This window comes from Sturnira hondurensis, unplaced genomic scaffold (assembly GCF_014824575.4).
Source record: "Sturnira hondurensis isolate 20B ecotype Veracruz unplaced genomic scaffold, ASM1482457v3 Scaffold0006566, whole genome shotgun sequence".
NCBI lineage: Eukaryota > Metazoa > Chordata > Mammalia > Chiroptera > Phyllostomidae > Sturnira > Sturnira hondurensis.
In genome coordinates this window covers 2518276-2539946 of record NW_028079197.1, presented here as the reverse complement: position 1 = coordinate 2539946, position 21671 = coordinate 2518276, and the positions used below count along the sequence as shown (strand labels likewise).

At 40.9% G+C, this 21671-nt stretch overlaps 1 protein-coding gene and 1 pseudogene across 3 annotated transcripts in view; both read right to left on the bottom strand.

Annotated features, from left to right (window-relative positions):
* Positions 1-21671, bottom strand: part of DOCK11 (dedicator of cytokinesis 11) — a 197707-nt gene that overhangs the window by 159564 nt on the left and 16472 nt on the right. The window lies entirely within an intron of this gene.
* Positions 11195-12033, bottom strand: LOC118989854 (60S ribosomal protein L30-like; annotated as a pseudogene).

Sequence of the window (21671 nt, the reverse complement as noted above, 5' to 3'; positions counted from 1 at the left end):
GTGCTCTGACTAACAAAAATGAGAAACGTCACAACTGTAGACTAGACATTTCTTGAGAAGGACCTCACACACCTTGGCAACAAACCGTAACTATAAGGAACTTTTCTCCTAATGTTCAAACAAACAGTATTTGACTTTGTTATGACCCATTCTTTTCTAAATTATACAATTACCTTCACCAGTTCATTTCTTTCTCTCTTTCCCAGTAGGAACCCCAAGTACTGAAGAAGTCTTGAATTAGTACAACCTGATGATGATGCTAGTGGAGGAAAAGCCGTCTTTTTAACTAGAACAACACAACTTGGCAAAATAACATGAATAGGTTTTAATGAAGATTGTTTATCAGGGCAAATCTTGGCATGAAAACCCACATACAAATTTCATTCAAGATGATGACCTTTCTTAAAGCTAACTAAGGGGGAAAATCTTATTTCATGAGACCATTGGGTTATGCTTATTCCTACTCCAGTTTATATTCTTACTCTGGCAACCCACCCACCACCAATCTCTCTCCCCTACAGCCTTTTTATTGTCTTTACTGACTATTGTGGCACTTACTCATATATAGCACAGAACTGCTTTGTGGGTACTTTGCTCATTAGTCTCCTTAGGAGGACTGTAATCATTTGGAGGAAGAAATAGTGTGCCTTGTGCTTTCTCTACCCCTTATATTGACCATTACTATATACCAAGTTAAGCATTTTATTTTTTAAATAAATTTAACTACTTTTCTAATTTTATTTTTTATTTATGTATCAGATGGGAAGGGAGGGAGAGAGGGAGAGAAATATCAATGTATGGTTGCCTCGCATGCGTCCCCTGCCAGGAACTGGCCTGCAACCCAGGCATGTGCCCTGACTGGGAATTGAACCTCGGTTGTTTGGTTCGTAGGCCCGCGCTCAATCCACTGAGCTATTCCAGCCAGGGCAGCATTTTATATTTATTATCTCACTTAATTCTTTCAAAAATCCTGCAAAAGGGATTATTATGCCCATTTTGCAGATGAGGAAATTGAGGCTCAGGTAGGTCTAATGTCACATATTAGTGGAGGTGGGATTCAAAACTGTATCTGATGGACTCCAGAGTCAGTGCCCTTAACCATGATACACATAAACCTGTGTACACTGAACTTAAAAATAAAACATGTCCCCACCCTCGCTCCTACTGTGTTTCATTTCTTTGAATGGACTTTGCATTTTAGGATTTGCTAAAGATTCCTCAAACTAGCCTATCATTTTAGCCAAACTGAGATCTTGCTTTCTCATCGCCCTGAAGATGTGGACCTGGCTTATAGAGCTTCTAATGTAATTGGATAAGGAGTTTTGCATTTCTAAACTGTTACTTCCAGTTTAGCATTTGCTATCAATGACTAGGAATTAGCACTTTAGGTCTTTTCCTTTGGGGGACTGAGGTGGCATATTCAAGTTCAAGTGGGTAAGAATCAAATTACAAAAAAAAGTTAAAATATTGTCAGCAGACTATGTCTAATCCATCTCAGCACTCTCCACAGAACTTAGAAGAGAGCTGTGAGAACTAAAAAGCCAGAAGTTTTTGTGGCTCATGAGGGATAAGCAGCCAAGAAATACAAACAATGGCAGCACATAAGGAGAGAGGGAAAAGTCATTGTTAAGGCTTTCATAATTAATTTTCAGATTCCCAGGTTTAATTCAGGAACAACTTACTGTTGTAAGAATCACCAAAATAAGATTTAAATCTAACATGGGAACACTGAGAAAAAAATAAAACACTTTTTTCCTCTTCACAGTTTCTGCATAGGGAGCATATCTTTTTTAAAAAAGATTGTATTCATTTATCTTTAGAGGGGAAGGGAAGGAGAGACGGAGAGAAATATCAATGTATGGTTGTCTCTCGTGCGTCCCTGCTGGGAACTGGCCTGCAACCCAGGCATGTGCCCTAACTAGGAATCGAACTGCGGTTGCTGGGAGCAAATCCTTTTAAATGTCAAATTACTTACCTTTTCCTAGTCTACTTAGCTATTTTTATAAACTGAAGGAATATTTTTCAAAACCTACAACAGACTTAATTTTTAAAAGTTATCAAATAAACAAGTCTGTATACATACTATATTAGTTCCAACTCTGTTAACAAGTGCTTTTCACAGCCAACTCAAATACTATGCAAATAACCTAGATTATCTACTAAACAATAGATAAAACTTCAATTAACTCTATAACCCAAAACTTCATTTTAAGCAATATTTGTAACTTTACTCAAATGCTGGCTGACAGGTAGGAAAATTTATTTGAATTCAGTCATTCCGGACCTTTTGTGTTCACTCTGGGCTAATAAGCATTTAAATGGCTCAAAGATAACACAAAAAGAAAAAGAAAGTCTCGAACATATTTAGAAAATGACAAAGCACTTTTTTAAGAATAGAAAAACACTGCCCTGGGTTGGGTGGCTCAATGGATTGAATGCCAGCCTGTCAACTGACAGGTCACCAGTTCGATTCCCAGTCAGAGTGCATGCCTGGGTTGCAGGCCAGGTCCCCAGTTGGGGGCGTGTGAGGCAACCACACTGTTTCCCTCCCTCTCTTACCCTCTTTCTAAAAATAAATAAATAAAATATTTTTAAAAGCCAACGGGAGAAACAAAAGAACACTGTTTCTATGCTCTAGCAAACCATTTACTGACAAATAGAAAAAATGAACCTTCGCTATACATAATAATGGCTTTCTAACAAATTAAAGAATTTCAGAAGTTCACATACAAAATTATTCAAAATTACTGCAGATAATTCATTCTTGCAAGTAGAAATCAGATTGTATTCGTTGTGTGCCTGTCACAAATTTATAACCTGCCTTGGATCTTGGTGCCCACTACAAACTGAAACAACAACCAAAAAAATCTCATTGACATTTTCCTGAATTTTATAAACAGAACCAACAATAACATACTTTGCATTCTTAAGCAGAACAAAATGTAAAGTGCACTGATGCCCTACAGGTATGTGGATTTAGCTAGCTAGATTCCTTGCACCCAATGAAAACAAAAAAACTTAAAGTCCTGTTTGTGTCCATTTGAACACACACAACAATACACACCTCCCTCCACAGCAGCCACATATCATTTTCCACCTTGGATCCAACCACTGGTATACCCATTCCCTTAATTTCTTGTTGATAACAGAGTGAAAAAAACTGAGTGGCCCCATTTTGAAATCAACCTTGAAAGGGTCAAACATGTATCTTTCTATAAATATTCTCATTTTTCCATGATCGGACATATTGGATCTAGCCATTACTTGAAATGCTCTGCACCTTTTTTGAACCCAGTAGTACTTTCAGCCTATACTACTTCATGAGATAATATATTCTAAAAGCTATTGAAAGTAAAATCAAGGGAGAGCTCCTTTGATTTTCTGAAGGTTACCCCTTTAAAATGATGGGAGATGCCCCAGTTCTTGGTATCATATATGGTGACCTGACCCATGCTTATCCTATCTACCCACTCGTGATTAAGCAGACACACCATCTGCTAGGCTGTCTTTTGATGAGGTGAGACAGCAGATGGCTCTCAAAGCCCATTCTGACCACACTGAACATTTTACTGCCCTACTGGCCTGGCCCTAAGGTATCCTGGGCCCACTGCCCTCAGTGTCAGATCTACAGTCACTCTTCAGATGTTTTAGCAAAAAAAGAAGAAAAAAAGATGTTTTAGCCATATGTAATCAAGTTCAGAATCTACTCTCCTATTTAATAAGTTTCAATTATTTCCCCAGCTCCTGTTTATCCAGAAATCATCTCTCACTTTCCTATCCACATTATCCAGCTTTATAGGATTACACTGCATTATAGCTCCTGTAGCATGGCCTTTCCCAACTCGTAGGAAAGGGCGTTCAATCAGACTGACATCTCTTGAGTAACCATCCCTTGGCCATTCAGCTTTTTTTACACATCTTCTCCCTTTAACAAAAATGGCTTCCCTGTCTATAATCTTTGTTTCCTTTTTAAAGCCAATTCACTCCCGATTGACAATTGTCCTATCACCAGAGCTACCGTTTAAAAGAACAGCCTGTGACCTGGGTTGGTGTGCCTCAGTGGATTGAGAATCAAAAGGTCAGTGGTTTGATTTCCCCTCTCTCTAAAAACAAATAAATAAAATCTTTTTAAAAAGATGATGGTATAAGAGTTAGCACAGGAGACAGAGAGTGCTATTGGGATGCAGGTAAGGGAGAGATTAATTCCTCTGGTGAAGGAAGCTCAGAGAGGAAGCAGCAGGTACGCTGAACCTTGAAGAACTGAATAAAAATTGCTCATGGCAGGCAAAATGAATAAAGGCATTCCAGGCCAAGAAGAGAGCATAACAGCATGGAAGAGTAACAGCATGTGCCCGGGAACTCGGAAGATGAACAGAATAGGGAGAAATGACCAGGAGAAGTCAAAAAGGCACGTTTATGGAGAATCCCAGTATGCCAAGGCCATGAGTTTGGACTGTTTCCTAGTGTAAGCAATGGGGAGCCCACAGAGATTTTTGAGCACAGGAATGACATGAACAGATGTTTTACTCATGTTTATTATGCACAGAAAACCAGAAAGGCCAGCACTAATGGAAATTAATCCATAAAATGACAGCATAGGCTGAAAATTTGCCCCATTGTCTACATTTTCCAGGAGCAATACTCTGAATTGTGGAAAACTATACATTAGAGTTGCATACAAAACTATTGAGGAAAATAAAGAGAGGAGTGTGTATGAAGAACCTTTCTTTGAGAGAAATACTTGCATCTTCCTTGTGTGACAAAGATTAAATTAGCTTGAACATTTCATTGTGAGAAGATTAGCTGCCATTCTGCACTAAATGTATTCCCAACACCTTCTCAATGGCTAATTTGATCCAACGCGGTTAAACTTTTTTAAAACACTTTTCATTGTTCAATCACAGTTGTCCCCATTTCCCCCCCTTATTCTCCCTGCCCTATAGCCCCTCACCTCACACATCCAATGCTAGCCCCCCATCCTGTTGTCTTTGCCCATAGGTCCTTTATACATACTCCTTGACTTCACTCTTCCCCTTCTTTCCTGTTATCCCCTTCCCCCCCACACATACATTCTGCCCCACACCTCTGGTCACTGTCAGTTAGTTCTTTATTTCCATGTCTCTGGTTCTATTTGGCTCACTTGTTTGTTTTGTTGATTAGGTTCCACTTGTAGATGAGATCATATGGTATTTGTCTTTCGCCCCCTGGCTTATTTCACTTAGCACAATGCTTTCTAGTTCCTTCCATGATGTCACGAAGGGCAGGAGGTTCCTTCTTTCTTTCTGCTGTATAGTATTCCATTATAACACAGTTAATCTTTTGATGAAACACAAGTTGGATCACATTATTCCTTTGTTTAAACCCCTTTAATGGCTCCGATAGCCTGCTGGAAAAAAGCTCAAACTGTTCAAGGCTTCTAAGATCCGGCCTCCATCCCCAGCTCAACCACAGTGGGCAGATCTCCTAATGGGCCCTGTTATGTCATCTTTGCTGATCTTGATACTTCTGCCTAGTTCTCCCTGCAACCCCACTGTAAGACTCCATAAGCTGCCAATCTATCTAGGTAAAATGGCCACTCCTGCCTACCGATTGCTACTTGCCTCCTCAAACCCAGAGCTAGTACCTGTACTTCCTTCTCCATACCCAGCTCTATCACAAAATGCTGAGGTGTACTACCTGTCCATTTCCTTTTCTACCTTTCTCCACCCATACAGCTAGAATGAAAGTTCTATAATTGCAGTCTTTATCTTATTCACTGCTCCGTCTCCAACTGTCCCAACTCTATCTTGAATGACTGAATGAGCAAACTACAAATCCATTGTCAGTATCTTTCTAACCTTCAGCGTTAAGATTTTCTGCTTCTCTCAATTGTTCAAGATGACCACAATCTACAAAATACTCACAAAAATATAAACATCTGGGTAGCAGTCCAAAGGACCCCTGCTATTAAACACTCTCAAAAACATGTATCATCCCCCCATTAGTTTCTCTTTTGGTAAATTTACAATGTCATATATAAAACTTTCATAGAACCAAGAACACCTACAAGAAAAAATGTAAGGTCAAGAGGTAGAAAAGCATGTTGGTTGGGCACTGAAATTAAACAAGGAAAAAAGCTGGTAACTCAAGCAAAACTCCATCTGTGCGGGTAACCATTTCCTTCCCAATTGCCAAACTTGCTCCTAAACAGCCTCCTCCCTATCCTTCCCTCCCTCCAGCTCACATTTACTTTGTGTAACAGAATGTGCCCAAAAGTACATTTCCTTGCTTCTATCCCTAAAGGTAATCCAAAGTGTATTCCCATTACACATACCCAAAAACACTAGCAGGAAGCACTTCCCCCCACACTGTTGTCTAAGTATTTTTGCAATGCTGATCCTAATCCCTTGCAAATACTCTAGCAAGAAGTACTCCCTCAAACCCTGATCTAAGCAGTTTGCAATGGTAACAAACCCTCATCCATCACAAATGCCACCGTTGAGACACACTTAGAACCCAGCCTCTACAGGCCTCTACCTAGAACAAGTGGCTAAACAAAACTATTCTTTTCCTAGAAAACAATCTCTACATCTTCTCCCCAGCTAGACTAAAATAAAGCCATTCCCTCAATATGATAGTACATTTCTGTCATGCTTTCATTCCCAATCAACCTGGACCTCATGGCTACTAGCTCTCTCTCTCTTTCTAACCCCGTATCATTCTGAACCACATCTACAGCCACCCTGCCTGCCTCCCCCCCCATCAAATCCCACCCCAACCCTGCCAACCCTGCTTGTTTTTCTTTGCAGCTGCTGGAGAAAATCCTGTCACGGACTTCATTTACATAGACACTAATCCTAGGCTGAGCTGGGCTCTCAGTCCCACCCCCAAGGCTGTTACTTGTACCTGGTTAGCTCCCTGTGACCTGTAGAAGAAAGGGACACTAGCTAGCACTTTTACAAATGGAAAATCCAGTCTCTTACAAAGGCGCCCTGACTGACTGGCATAGACTGATGTGACGCCTGCGCTACTGAATCAGATGCCCCCACACTAATGTTAACAGCACACGCATAACTCTACTTCTGTCTGCATTTGGCAGCCAACCACTTTTTGGGTGCCACTGCCTCCATTCTGAAAGTGACTCCTAATCTGGGGTGTTAGCCGATCCTTGGATGAGGTACCTGGGATGAGAAATTCTGAAATTATATGTCAATTTCATTATTTTGCCATTGTAGGAAAAGGCGCCAGAGCATTCCAAAATTTCAAAGGAGTGTGTGACCCAGGAAGTTTAAGACCTACTGCCTTACTTACTTCATATAAACAAGTTACGTTATTTTTATGTAAGATATCATGGTTTTTGCATTACATTATAAAAGCATCACATGTTCACTTAAAAAAATTTTAATTTGGGGCTGGGAGTGGGGATAACAGTCATGGTGTTTAAGGGTATAAATTTGTAATGAGTAGTAAATAAGCTTTAGAGATCTAATGCATGCTATGATGAATACAGAAAATAACATTCTCATTATGTAATGTGATAAATATTACAACATTGGCTATCATATCACAATTTATAATTGCATCAAAGTAGCTCCTTATATACCTTAAACATACACAATGTTACAGGTCAAATTTACTCAATTTAAAAAAACTGGAAGAACTGGAAAAATGAAACTTCTACTCGGATGTGGGGAAAAAAGAATTTTTAATCTAGAAATTTAAAAAGGAAAATAAAAGTCACTTAGAATCCCACCATCCAAAGATGACTGTTACCATTTTAATGTTCCTCCACCTCTTTTCTATTTTTTTCTCCTTCCACATGGGATTCATACTGTTGATTTCTGATAGTAACAGTGTTCCAAGTAATATAAGATAAACTTCACAGTACAAAGAACTTGAGACAACTGTTCAAAAATCCAAGACACATCCACCAAGAAATATTTATTGAGCCCTGGCTGGTATAGCTCAGTGGATTGAGCACGGGCCTGCGAACCACATGACCGCGGTTCGATTCCCGGTCAGGGCACATGCCTGAGTTGCAGGCCAGTTCCCAGCATGGGACTCACGAGAGGCAACCACACATTGATATTTCTCTCCTTCTCTCCTTCCCTTCCCCTCTAAAGATAAATAAATAAAATCTTAAAAAAGAGAAATATTTATTGAGCACCTCCTGTGTTCATGAAATACTACTCCAAAATGAGAAATCCTTTTCCAAGTTTTTACACAAGATGTTTAAAAATTCCAGAAATTTCAATAAACTATGTGAAGCCCCAGCCTAAGAAAGACAGCCTTTTAGCTTAAAATGACTGGACCTCTCTATCAAGGGAACTGGGGGAAAGGTAGATAGCTACAAAGATGTCATTGTAGACTTAAGAGAAACGCAATTAAACCATTAGAAGTCAGGTTTTTAAAACAATGATAGTTTTCCTTTACTATCAGAATGCAGATACTCATCTAATGATAAAAATAAATACAGCCCTGGCTAGTGTGGCTGACTGGATTGAGTGCCAGCCTGAGACTCAAAGGGTCGCCAGTTCGATTCCTACTCAGGGCACATGCCTGGGTTGCCAGCCAGGTCCCCAGTTGGGGGTGCACAAGAGGCAACTACACATCAATGTTTCTTTCTCTCCCTCTCTTTCTCCCCACCTTCCCCTCTCTAAAAGTAAATGAAATTGAAAACAAATATATACATACATACATACACACATACATATGAGAGAACTATACAGTATAGTCCTTGGTAATCTACATGACCCATTACCACATTCTGTGGGAAAGTACCTGTGTTTTGATCAATGACATTAGGGAGGAATTGTGGCCTCCTATAGTGGTAACCATTCAAAGGACAGCATTTGTTTGCATGTGAAATTCCACTGTGTTTAAGGAGAAAGATCAGTGTAATTATTTCACTGCCACTGCTTATTTCACAATCAAGATAATTCTGGCAAAAGAGGATTACTGGTTCTGAGCTTTAAATATATATAGGTGAAGGATGGGCCAATTGAAGGATTTCGTGCCATCCGAAGCCACTCTCTGCAGTGCAATTTTCATGCCACATTTAAATAATATCCCATTTTCAAGCAGGAAAGCAAATAAATCTCTTTCCAGAATTCAAGGCAAAGGACAATGAAATGCTTATGAGCTTTCTCTATCAGGTTGCCCCATTCCTTGCCAAACCATTCAGTCTTTTCCTCTTCCCTCTGAACATTGAAGGTTTCTCTGAGGGAGCAATCCAGGCCTAGCCCAGTAAGTTTCCTGGAATTCAGGAATGTACTAGCATCTTCTGTAGAAGCTGCAGCCTGTGGCCACTTTTTGAAGTAAACACCACAATCTGAGGGCAACTGCCTTCAGGCTGTAAGCAAGGTGGGTCTCAGAGGCAGATCCTAGTGATGGTGTGGGAGCATCTTTGTCTCCCTCAGGGACCCGTAGCCAGAGCTCCTTTTGCAAGGCCCTGAGGCAGTCAGTGGACAGAATTGACTGAAAGTGGAGAGAAGAGATGAGTTACACCCAGTATAGAGATGGATTAAACACTGGCTAAATGGGATGGTACTCCAGGGCTCAGTGTGTAGCATGAGAATGACCAGACCTATAAGAATTTTTATATACTTTCTATCAAACTGTAGCTAAAAGCCAGGCCTGCTGACCTTGGTTCCCTGTGCTCTTGCCAGCAGCTGCTCCCACAAAGTGGTCATGGCCTGGGAAGTATTGTGCTGCTGAGGAAAAGCTTTGCAACAGAAGGCCTACCAGGTAGCTATGGTTTTCACTACTTGGTGAACTTTATTTCTTTTCTGTTCGTGAACACCAACATTTCACCAAGAAATGAGTGGGTGCTATTGTACCAGCTATTTAGGAAGTAGTAGAAACTGACCGTCATTTTTACTGACAAGGTGAGAGTAATTGAAAATAAATGTGGTCAAATGAAAACATGTATCCCAAGTGGTACATTTATGGGTGATTTTTTCTTCTTTTCTATTCTTCCCCAAGTTTTTCTAACAGAAGTATTGCTGTTACAATCCAAAAAACCATGATTGACTTTGTCTTTTTTTTAATTGCATTTGTTTTTAGAGAAAGGGGAAGGGAGAAGAGAAGGAGAGAAACATCAATGTGTGGTTGCCTCTCGAGTGCCTCCTACTGGGAACCTGGCCACCAACCCAGGCATGTGCCCTGACTGGGAATCAAACTGTGATCATCTGGTTCACAGGCTAGCACTCAATCCACTGAGCTACACCAGCTGGGGCTATTTTTTCCATTTTTATTAAAATGAAGACAACCTAATTGGTGTGAAGATGCATCTTACTGTGGTTTTGATTTGCATTTGCCTAATGATTAGCAATTCTGAGTGTCTTATTGGTAATTTGCATATCCTCTTTGGAGAAATGCCTCAAGTTCTTTGCCCACTTTTCAGTGAAATTGTTTGATTGAACTGTAGTTCACATATTCTGAATTATTAATCCTTTGTAAGGTATTTTACAAATATTTTCTCCCATTTTGCCTTTTCTTTCTCTTGATACTGACTACTTTCTTAAAAAGATTTTATTCATTTATTTTCAGAAAAGGGGGAGGGAGAGAAGAAGAGAGAAACATCAACCTAGGAACATCAATCAATAAACATCAATCGGTTGCCTCTTGCACATGCCCCAACCAAGGACTGAACCTGCAACTCGGGCATATATGTCCTGACTGGGAATCCAACCCGTGACCATTCACTAGGTGGGAAAACACCCAACCAACTGAAACACACCAACCAGGGTTTGATAGTGACTTCTGACACACAAAAGTTTTTAATCAATTCTATTTTCTAAAGATTTCATTTATTTATCTTTAGAAGGGAAGGGAAAGAGAGAGGGAGAGAAATATCAATGTATGGTTGCCCCTTGTGTGTCCCCTGCTGGGAACTGGCCTGCAACCCAGGCATGTGCCCTGACTGGGAATTGAACTGCGATCGTCTGGTTCGCAGGCCCGAGCTCAATCCACTGAGCTACACCAGCCAGGGCCAATTCTATTTTTTAAAAGAAGATACAGGTAAAATGTTTAGGGACAAAGCAGACAGCCCAAAGTACAGATGAGAAAGGAAAAAAGAGATATAAGGGTATCTCTTTTTAGACTTCTTCCCTTCAATGGGTAAAGAAGAACTGAGGTTTTCTCAATGAGGTAACAACTCATAACTCCTACCCCAACGTGGCTTCTCCCTAGGCATCCAATGCTGTAGGACACTCATGTGCTACTGAGAATCACAAAAAGGGAACTCATGCTGGGTGTGGTAGGTGAGCCCAGTGGGGGGCAGGGATCCTGTAGACTATTTTAAGGTTCCTCAGTTCCACCAGCAAAGATTTCTTTTTTTTTCCCTCAAACAAGCATTGGCCAGTTTTACTAAAGAAAAGTTTTGCATGATTTACTTTTCTCCAGTCTGTTCTGGCAGGCTTCGAATGATATCAGAGTCACCTGGATCAATGACTGCCAGTGCGCACACTCTGTAGTACTTTCCACACTCTGTGCCCACTTCAGTCATTGCCACTGTAGTGATGGGCACCAGTTTGGGCTAATATAGTGCAGCAGTCTATTTTCACAAGACTGGCAGTTGATACCCTGACCAGCATGGCTCAGATGATTGAGCGTCATCCCACAAAGCCAGTTCAATTCTGGTCAGGGCAGGTGCCTAGGCTGTGGTTCATGTCCCAATTGGGATGCATGAAAGAGGCAATCCATACGGATCAATGTCTTTCTCACACATCAGTGTTTCGCTCCTCTCTACCTCCCCCTTCCTTCCCCTTCTGTAAAAATAAACAAATAAAATCTTCTTTTTAAAAGAGACTAGACAGTTGTTGGAGAGGATAAGCAGTTTCACTTTGCCTTGCCTCATCATCTTCACAGTCTGCTTGTACCCAACATGCACCTTCCACCTTTCATAACCAGCTGGAGCCTTGAGCTGTTCGACTCCAGCAACTTTTTTGTCTTTTTGCGGCCATCATCTTCCTGCTTCAGATGTGGGATGGCCCGCAACCAGGAGCAGTCTCTGAGATGGCCAGGGAACCAGAGGCCAGGCAGAGATTTCATAAGCTACCCTTTCTCTGGCTTCTTGAGTACACACATTCAAACTTCCAAACTACTAACAGGGAAGATAAACATGCAGACTTCTTCTTACTGAATGGAACATTTATGTCATTCTTGTGAAAAGTGACACCCAAATTCAGTTCCATGTTGAAGAATTAAACTCTCCAAAAGTGATTCCCTGTGTTTGTAAATTGGAGGCATTGCCTTTTTTGTTTCTCTGCCCTTTGTTTCTTTGCTCTCCTCTTCCCCCGCCCCTCCTACTCTCACCACCAAGATGTGGCTTCTAAAGAACCATTTGTCACACGGGAATTTACTTTCCAAGTATTTTTGAAGTATAATCAATTTCTACAGGCAATGGGAACAAAATACATACTCATTTTCTTCTAGGGATGTCCCTGGAACTATCAGAGGATAGTCAAATTCCCTGAAATGACTGTGTACCAGAAGCTTATGTGAATAAAATTAAGTCTACATTTCAGGACTACTGTGAGGCTGAACTGTTGAATACCCTTAAACTGAAGATAAGAAACCCAAGGCAGGTTCTGTACATTGATATTTCCTGCTTACACAGTAAGCATTTGTTATCAAAGATACTCTCATTTATGTATCATTGATCTACCAAACTTTTTTGGTAAGTATACTAATACCTGAAACTTTTCCCTTAACTAGGAAACGTACCTCAAACCCCGGGGTTGGGGGGACCATGAACTGACTCCTGAACAGGCGTACATTTAGCAAAGAATCAAATTAGAAGGATATCTGTAGGAAGGCCTTAACCTAAACATTACAAAGCAAATGGCTTAGAAATATCAATGTTAAATAAGCTTTATTCTTACGAAATCTTTTTTTGCACTTGAATTGGGGGAAGACATCAACTCCTTTACCATACACTCACATGCTCCACTTTCAAAGTAATTTCATTATTGGGATGGGGGCCAGTAAAAGAAAAGGAGAGAGGACAGAGAGAAAAAAAAGAGAAAGTAGCTATTCTCTGCCACGAGTAGAACATTAACTGAAAGCTAACATTTATTGAAAACATTTATTGCTAAGCACCAGGTGCTGTGTTAAATGCATTACATGTTATCTCATTTAATTTTCACAATAATCTTACAAGGCAGAAAATACTATCATTACTCAGATTTTATCAAAGAGGTTGACAGCTTGCCCAAGTAAGAGATATACTTTGTGGTATGCAGTGTTCTAAGACTGCTGCCCCTCCCGCACCTCTATTAGCCCTGTAAAATCCCTTCTCCTTCAAGTGTAAATAGAACCTGTGAACAAACTGCCTCTGAGAGCATCAAAACAGAGACTATCCTAAGTGGGCCTAGACTCATCAGGTATGCCTAGGAGGGGAACTGGGTACTTCCTGGAGAGATTCTCCTGCTGGCTTTGAAGAAGCAGACTGGCATTTTATGAGGCCCACACAGCTAGTACCTAAGGGTGTCCTCTAGGAGCTGACAGCCATCTACAGTTGTGAGGCAGCAGGAAAATGGACTACTCAGTACTACAACTACAAGGAATTGAATTGTGCCAACCTGAAGGACCTTGGAAAGGCCCCTGAGCTTCCACATGCGAACACAATACTGCCAACACCAAAGAAACCCTGAGTAGGACTACAGCTGAGCGCGGCCTGTACTTTTGACCCAGAGAAACTGTCAAATGAGAAGTTATTTTAAGCTGCCAAGTTTGTGGTAATCTGCTACACAGCAACAGGAAACTAATACAGTCAGGATTCAGACTAGGCCTGTTTAACTCTGGTGTGCATGGTCTCAACCACTTCAGTAGTTTCTGTATCAGTTTCACAAATTCCTAACCATTTTTTAACTCTTCAAAAAGAAAAGAGACATAAATTTTCTATTGAACAGTAATGGTTATGATCTTTTCCTTTTCTGATGTAGTTTTAAGTTTTAGAAATGTTTTCATCACATCTAGTATAGAAACATTTATTGAGTCAATAGAAAACCGCAACTTCACGTTACAATGTGATAAGAAGTTGGGGGGAAAATCAGTATAGCAGAAAACATAAGATTTTATTTACCAAAAACACCTTGTTAAAGACGATGTGGCTTTGATAAGGACTCCAGGCTCAAGGTATGCTAGTTTCCAATATTTGACTATTTCGTCATCTGCAAGATCTGTCATCTGATGCCTCCGAGGAGATGACAACACCTTACCTCTTTAACAGAGCCCAGTTCAGTGAATGGGAGAAGCCAGTGAATTCTCAGTTAGAGTGAAATCAATTTAAAGAGAACTCACCCACAAAATCAAACCCCGCAGTTGCTTCTTGGCGGGCATCTGCCAACAAACTCCTGTTTCATGGCCTTCTTTCACACACAAACACAACCACACACACAAACTACACATGGTGGCAAATTCAATGAATAACAACAGCTAATGCTGAAGTTGATGCCATGTGTTTACTACAGATTATGTCGTCCAGGCCTCGAACTTACTTATTATTAAGCAGGTATTACTATCACCATCACACCCATTTTATAGGCAAAGACGCTGGGACTTAAAAAGGTTAAGTAACTTTCCCAATATTCCACATCCAGAAAGTGGCCTTCAACTCAGACGCTGACATTCTCACTCACTTTGCTGTATTACCCTACTTCTGCTGCTTTTCGACAACATAGCTCTGCCGTCCTCCACAGTACCTAGCAATGGGCCTTTACACAGGCATGCTCAAGAAATGTTGGCTGATAATGATAAAGAATGAGACCTGGGCCCAAGCAGAGTAGGTCAAGTTTTCAGACCATGCACGACTGTGAGAAGACTGGAGGCATGGAGAAGAAAGAAGTTGATGTGAGATAAGGAGGAGGCAGGTTGAAGGCAGCCCCCAAACGTATGTGGCTCCTAGTCCAGAAGTAAGTGAACAAGGGGATCACAACACTGAGAACTGCAAATATATGTTGAGTAACAACATACAGGAAGATTTGATTCTGGCCCTAAGATCACAAAAACAAAAAACGAACTCAGTTTTCCAGAGTTTATTTCTTCCTTTTGGAAAAGTTACTGCTACACATCTGGAAGTGATTTTCTAACACACTAGTTCCAATGAGTCATCTACAATATTAAGCAATGATTCCATAGGGTGAACCCTGACCATATTTTTCCATTAAGTGGCATCCACTGAGGTCAATGAAAGGCAAAAGCTGCCCCAGACTTGGACAAACTCACCTTCCACAGTCCCATTTCGTACTGTCAAGAACATGAGTTTTGAGAGGTGCAGGAGTGCAGTCTATCTCCCAGCACTGATGCAAGATGTTCTAATACACTTAGTTTCCTTTCACTGGTCAGAAGTAGAAAAGATGGGTCTAAAACCTGTTTGAGGGGGTCAGCAACCCTAAGTAGAGCTGACAGAAGAAACACTGTGAGGCCATGTGTAAACATGGGGCAGTAAGAAATGCAGGGTGGAAAAGAAATATATGCAGGGGGAGGGCTCCTGAACAAAAGAATAAGACAACCTGTGGAATAGAGGAGAGCCAGAGGTCAAGACCCTTAAATCTTCCAGCAAGAATTTCCCCAAGGAATACTGTAGAAAGGATTGCCAATCCATCCTGTTGCCCTTTCAGCCACATACTAATATAGTGAGACTCCACCCATCAACTTCACCCCATATCATATTGGTTTCCTAATATTTCCAACCTGTAGTATTTGTGTTTAGATGTATAACTAAAGGCCATTTTCCAGTGTCTTTTGACATTGTATTTCTTTCCAATTACAAAGAAGGAGTGAGTCATGTTCTTTCAAGGACTGAGGAGCCAGTTATCAATGCAAAGGCTATTTTAAATCTTTCAGGTGAAAAGGGTATTGTTTAGTTCCCAGAAACAATAATTGACTAAATGGCTTCCTGGGGGTTAAAGGACTTAATGCTACTTCTTCTCTTCCTATCCCCACAATTATATTTTAAATGACACAGGAGTTGAAAAAACCTAAAGCATTAAATCTACCTTACAAAAGATACCAATTAAAGGGTGGTCATGTGCATTACAGAGTATTCTTTGCTTTGCTAAAGCTCCAATCAAGTTTACGAAAAAATCAGATTCTTTTATTGTATGGCAAATTTGCATATGGGCGTCATTGAGCAAGCACAGCTGTACCAAAGCCTGAATTTGATTAGCAGGTACCTCTTCACTGTGCTTTCAATGGTTCTCACCCATTTTATCAGTGAGGAGCCCACCTTAAAATTTCTGACTCACTCCCCAAGTCTAACAATAAAATTGCTTTGCTTTCACCTAGTACTTTTCGTTAAAGCCTTCCAAGTATTCAATACACATTTGCTAATCTTCACAACTATGCCAAACAGGTTGGCAAGAGAACTGGGAATACGACCTTCCAAACTATCCAGGATGTACGGGAAAATTAGGACCATGGACAGGAAAAAAAAATTACAGGTCCTCATAAGTACAAAAGAACTACATTTAAGGTGTTTTGTGTTTTTTCCCCCAAAAAAGGAAAACAAAAGATTTCATGCATCTTACTTTTTAAAAATAGGCTTTATTTTTGTCAAAGCACTTCACAGCAAAACTGAGCAGAAAATAGAGTTCAGTTCCCATGTACCCCCAGCCCACACAGAAGCACTGCCTGTCACATTATCAGCATCTCCCATCAGACTGGTCCATTTGTTACAATCGATGAACCTACACTGACACATTATAATCACCTAAATCCGTACTTCAAATTAGGGTTCATTCTTGGTGTTGTACATTCAATGGATTTAGAAATATGTATAAGGACCTGTATCTACCATGAGAGTCTCATACAGAGTAGTTTCATTGCCTTAAAAATCCCCTTGTGCTCTGCCTATTCATGCCTCCCTCCCCTACTTTTTAAGTTATCCAAAGGAAAAAAGTCAAACCTTAAATACAACAAATCCATCTTTATGTATCAGTTTTATGATCAGAGTGGGTTAGAAAGAAAAAGAGTGAGAAATGTGGCAGAGGAAAGACATAGAGAAAAACAAAAAATAAAAACACAAACTCAGGGATTTGAAATGCTGACGGGGGTGCAGGGAGGTAAATGGTAGACAGGGGAAGAGACTGGGCTTACCAAGAAGTGCACCAGAATCTAATTATCTTAAATATCAGAGGCAAGACTTTCCGTTTCCAAACTCCTAATTCATCAGTAATTCTCCCATTGTTACTAAACAGAGGTCCAAGGAGGGGCAATACTTGGCCCACCCAGGGATGCCAAAAACTGCTACAGAACAACAGGAGCCCCTCCCAAGGACAGTATACCAATACCTAGTGGGCTCATCTGTCCACCGCCAGAGGAAAGACATCTCTCAATGCCAGAGATTTGTGAAAAGGAAAGGTTTATTCAAAGCTATACAGACTTAAAGTAGTGACCTGATGTCCCCATAAAAATATCAAAGTCCTTCAGAACAACCACAGATGCCCACAGCACTTCCTTCTCCCCTGCCCTAATTCAGGGTGCTGTATCTCAGGAAAAGAAGCACACATCCATGTTTTCAGGCCACTGGCACCGTCAGCTGTGTCACCGTCCAGGCAGGATCTCCAATTAATTCAAAGTTATGTGGCACCTTCTCACGGTCCACTGGCAAGAGTTCTTTGTACCCATTTTTCCAGTCAGAGTCTCTCCTCCTTCCCAGGCCACACGGCCAAAAGGAGCACCCCAAAGCCGCATGGTTCTCTTCTACCAGAGCTGCAGGGGTCTGTGCTCTGGCCAAAACCACATGACTCTCTCTCCACCAGAGCTGGGAAGAGGGGGTCCTAACTCTGCTAAAACCGCGTGGCTCTCTTTCACCTGGGCAAGATGGGGGTCCTACCTCTGCCCCAAACCGCATGGCTCTCTCCTCAGATGGCTGCCGCATCTGCGTTTAAATTCCCCTGCCAGTCCTCCTTTGCAGCCCCATTTCTGACTCTTGCCACAATCAGTTACACCTGCCAGGACTCCCTTACCCTCCCAGCTTTAGTGGGCTGCCATGGTGAGTCTGGGCAGGTGTGGCCCCATGGCGTGGAGCCAATCAACTCCAAGCTCTAACGCGGGCGCTGTAACTCGGGGGACCAGCCCCAGTTGTGTCTTGGGTGGAAGTCACTTCCACCCCCCTGGTTCAGATCATGGCCACAGCCATTTAACATGTCTATGAAACCAGTTAGAGGCTATAGATACATTAAATGACCATTCCAGAGATTAGCTGCAAAACTGTTGCTATGCAAAAGAGCTCTCAATAGCCCTGCTTCATTTGTCCCTTCCCCCAACTGACACCTGAGGGTGGTGAGGACATCTTAATATTTCCCAGACACCCTGAGCTCTGGACCCCATTCCAAATCCCTTTTGGGGGGCCTCCTCTTGGCTGCACCCTGTTACACCACACATTTGTTTTTACCGTATTTTGCCGTGTATAATGCTCACCCACGTTTTAGTAGGTGAGCAAATACATGGATAATGCAAATTATCCATGGAAATTAGTACCGCTCATGTATAATGCGCATCTTCTTCCCTCAAAAATTTGAGGAAAAGTGCACACTATATACAGCAAGATACAGTGAATCTACAAGGAGTGTTAAGATGATTTTTAAATAAAAGAAAGACACTGCATGTTCAAAACCAGGAAAATTGCAACCAGAAAACCTTACAAGATCAATGCATATCATCTATTAGCTTTATACTTAAAGTTTAATGTCCTCTAGTGATCAATATTATTCATGGCAGCAGAGCATGACTACAGTAAGAACAAAGTGAAACACATTTCACATACAAGAAAGACAAGAGCAATTTTAATTTACATTTCAGAAAATTCAGGGTAGGCATTTCTGCTTCTCAAAACACATACAGGCAAACAGTGTGAGTACATATACATACACATGTACTCCTTGTGGACCAAAAAAGTGGCCCCATACTAAACCTGAAAATCAAGGGAGGCCTATGGCTTTTTAAACTCAAGAGGCCTAAAGTAACCACACAGGATGGGCTGAAATAAAATCTTCCTAACTAAAAGCAGTTCATGGCAGGTAGTCACATCCTACAGCAGTATTTTTCCCTAACAAAGGTCAATCTTTACCTTAATTGAGCCTGTTGTCCTTTTTTGCATCTACAATAATATATCTTTGGAATATCAGAGTAATTTCCTCTCCCCCAAAGCACAACAACCCACCAGAACAGAGACCACAAATCCTGCCATCATTTTCATTATCAGGTGCAGAACTGTTATTCTCTGGAGCATTTTCTCAATCCGTTGAGATCTGGCGTCCCAGAAATTGTCATCAGTTTGGCTCAAATGAATTAATAAAAATTCTTACAGGTTTGGACATTTCTTATGTTGACATCTCTGAAACTTCAGTTTATAAAGAACACACTGTGATCAAAATTTGAGGATTACTTAACGAGATAGGAATGAAAAGCAAGTGGGAACTGAAGTCTCTAATTTCTAGACAATTCTAATTTTATTGGTTCAGCAGACAGATGTGAGGTGTGCAAAGCAATGGGCAATGAGCCACAGGATTATAGAAAAAATTATCTTAATAATAATAGCACCATGCTAGTTACCCTATAGATACTGTATGCCACATATGCCACAAATATAGCAAACTAAATAGTATGAAACTCAAATGCTACCTTTTCTGATTATAAAAATGCATGCTCTATGTAAAATAAATGAATAATCATTTAAAAACAAAATATAAAGAATTTACTCATAATCCCACCATCCAGAGATACACAGTTAATATTATATGCATACATATACAATGTAGACACACATGCACACACTTTTTGAGAATGTTCTTTGACTGTAACAATAAAAATAGACAACATTTATTCAGCGCTTCCTATGTTCCAGGAATTATTCTATGTGCCTTATTGTACTATTTTACTCACTCTTTAAAAACAACCACGTGAGGTCAGTCGTATCATTTTCTTCATTTTAGAGATGAGGAAACTGAGGCAGAGTGATTAACAAAATTCACATATCACATATGCATTATTTTTAACAAAATGTAATCATACTTTGCATGCTGCTTCATAACCTAAACTTTTTCCCATGTCAATAATAAATGACTTCATGGTGTTTGTTTTGCTATTATAAACAACTCTGCAAGGCTCATTGAGGTTGATACTATGGATGTTTCCATTTTACAAAGGAGCAACAAGGAGGTTCCACAAAGTTAAATAGCTTGCCCAAGGTAACGAAGATTGTCAGGGGACCTGCTGGACCCTTCTGGCACTGTGACTAAGCATTAGCAACTTCCACTCTCCTGCCAGCCCCTTAAGGCATTCACAAGTTAATGGCTTAGAGAAGTTGTCAACAACTATAGTTATGAGGCAGAATGAAATCAATCCTATCAGAAACTTGAAGAACTAGCATTTTAGGCTAGAAAATGCCCACCCAAAAGACATGCAAGCTGAAAAATATCCTCACCCCACCGAAGACATGCCCCATCCTAATATCTCTGAAACCAGAAAACTTGTTCTATGGAAAAAGACTTTTTACACAGGTGCCTGGGTCTTCAGATAAGATCTCCTAAAGGATCAGGGTGAATCCTAAATGTAATCACACATGTCTCTGTAAGAAAGAGGCACAGAGAGATTTCGTACAACTGAGAAGACAACGGAAGCACAGAGGCAGACTGAAGTGATACAGCCACAGGCAAGGAATGCTGGCAGCTAGAGGAGCTGCGCGAGGCACGGTAGGGATCCTTTCCTCAATTCTCCAGAGAAGTGTGACCCAGTGATACCGATTTCAGATTTCCGGCCTCCAGAACTCTAGAGAATAAATTTGTTGTTTTAAGCCACCCAGTTTGTGGTCATTTGTTAGAGGACACAGGAAACCAATAGGACCCTGGAAGGAAGCTATAGTCCTGTAGAAGAAGCAATGTGCTCCAAATTGGTAGGGGGTGGGCATGGAGGTGTGACCTGAGCCCCATGGGACAGACTGGTTTTTCCCTTTAGCAGGGAAAGGTTTGGAAGGGCATTCCAAGAAGAGGGGTCACCATGTGCAAAAGCATGAAGATGAGAAAGTGTACAGTGTTTGGGAGCAGCAATGGGTTGGCATGGGTAGAGTACAAGCCACAGGAAGGAATGTGGCACGCTTTGAAGAGAATTCAAAGGTGGGATGGGAGCCTTCCTGGTGGACAGAAAGGGCCACTATAAAATCTGGGTACTCATTCAAGGTAATGTAGAACCAATGCTGATAGAATTGCTATCTTTATGGGTTGGGGGATTTGGGTATTTTCTCTTATCCTCTCCTGAGAGGCAACAGAATGATGGTCAGTTCCTAGCTATAAAGACAATAAAATTTTTGCTATGGTCAAAATGGTCCTCTCTGATTTCTTTTTTTAAAAAAAGCAAAAACAAAAGCCCAGGGATATGTGAACAAAACCCTGCCTAGCCCTGACTTGTGTGACTCAGTTGGTTGGGAGTCATCCCGCAGGGTCAAAGGTCACCAGTTTGATTCCTGGTCAGGGTACATGCCTGGGATGTGTAGGTTCTGTCTCCAGTCAGGGCATATACAAAAGGCAACTGATGGATGTTTCTCACATCAATACTTTTCTCCCTCCCTTCCCCTCTCTCTAAAAATAAGTAAATAAAATCTTTTTAAAAATCCTTCCAAATTATCTCTCCAGGGAAGGGGCACAAAATATGGTAGTGGAATATACCTGCTCAATTCCACCTGGTGT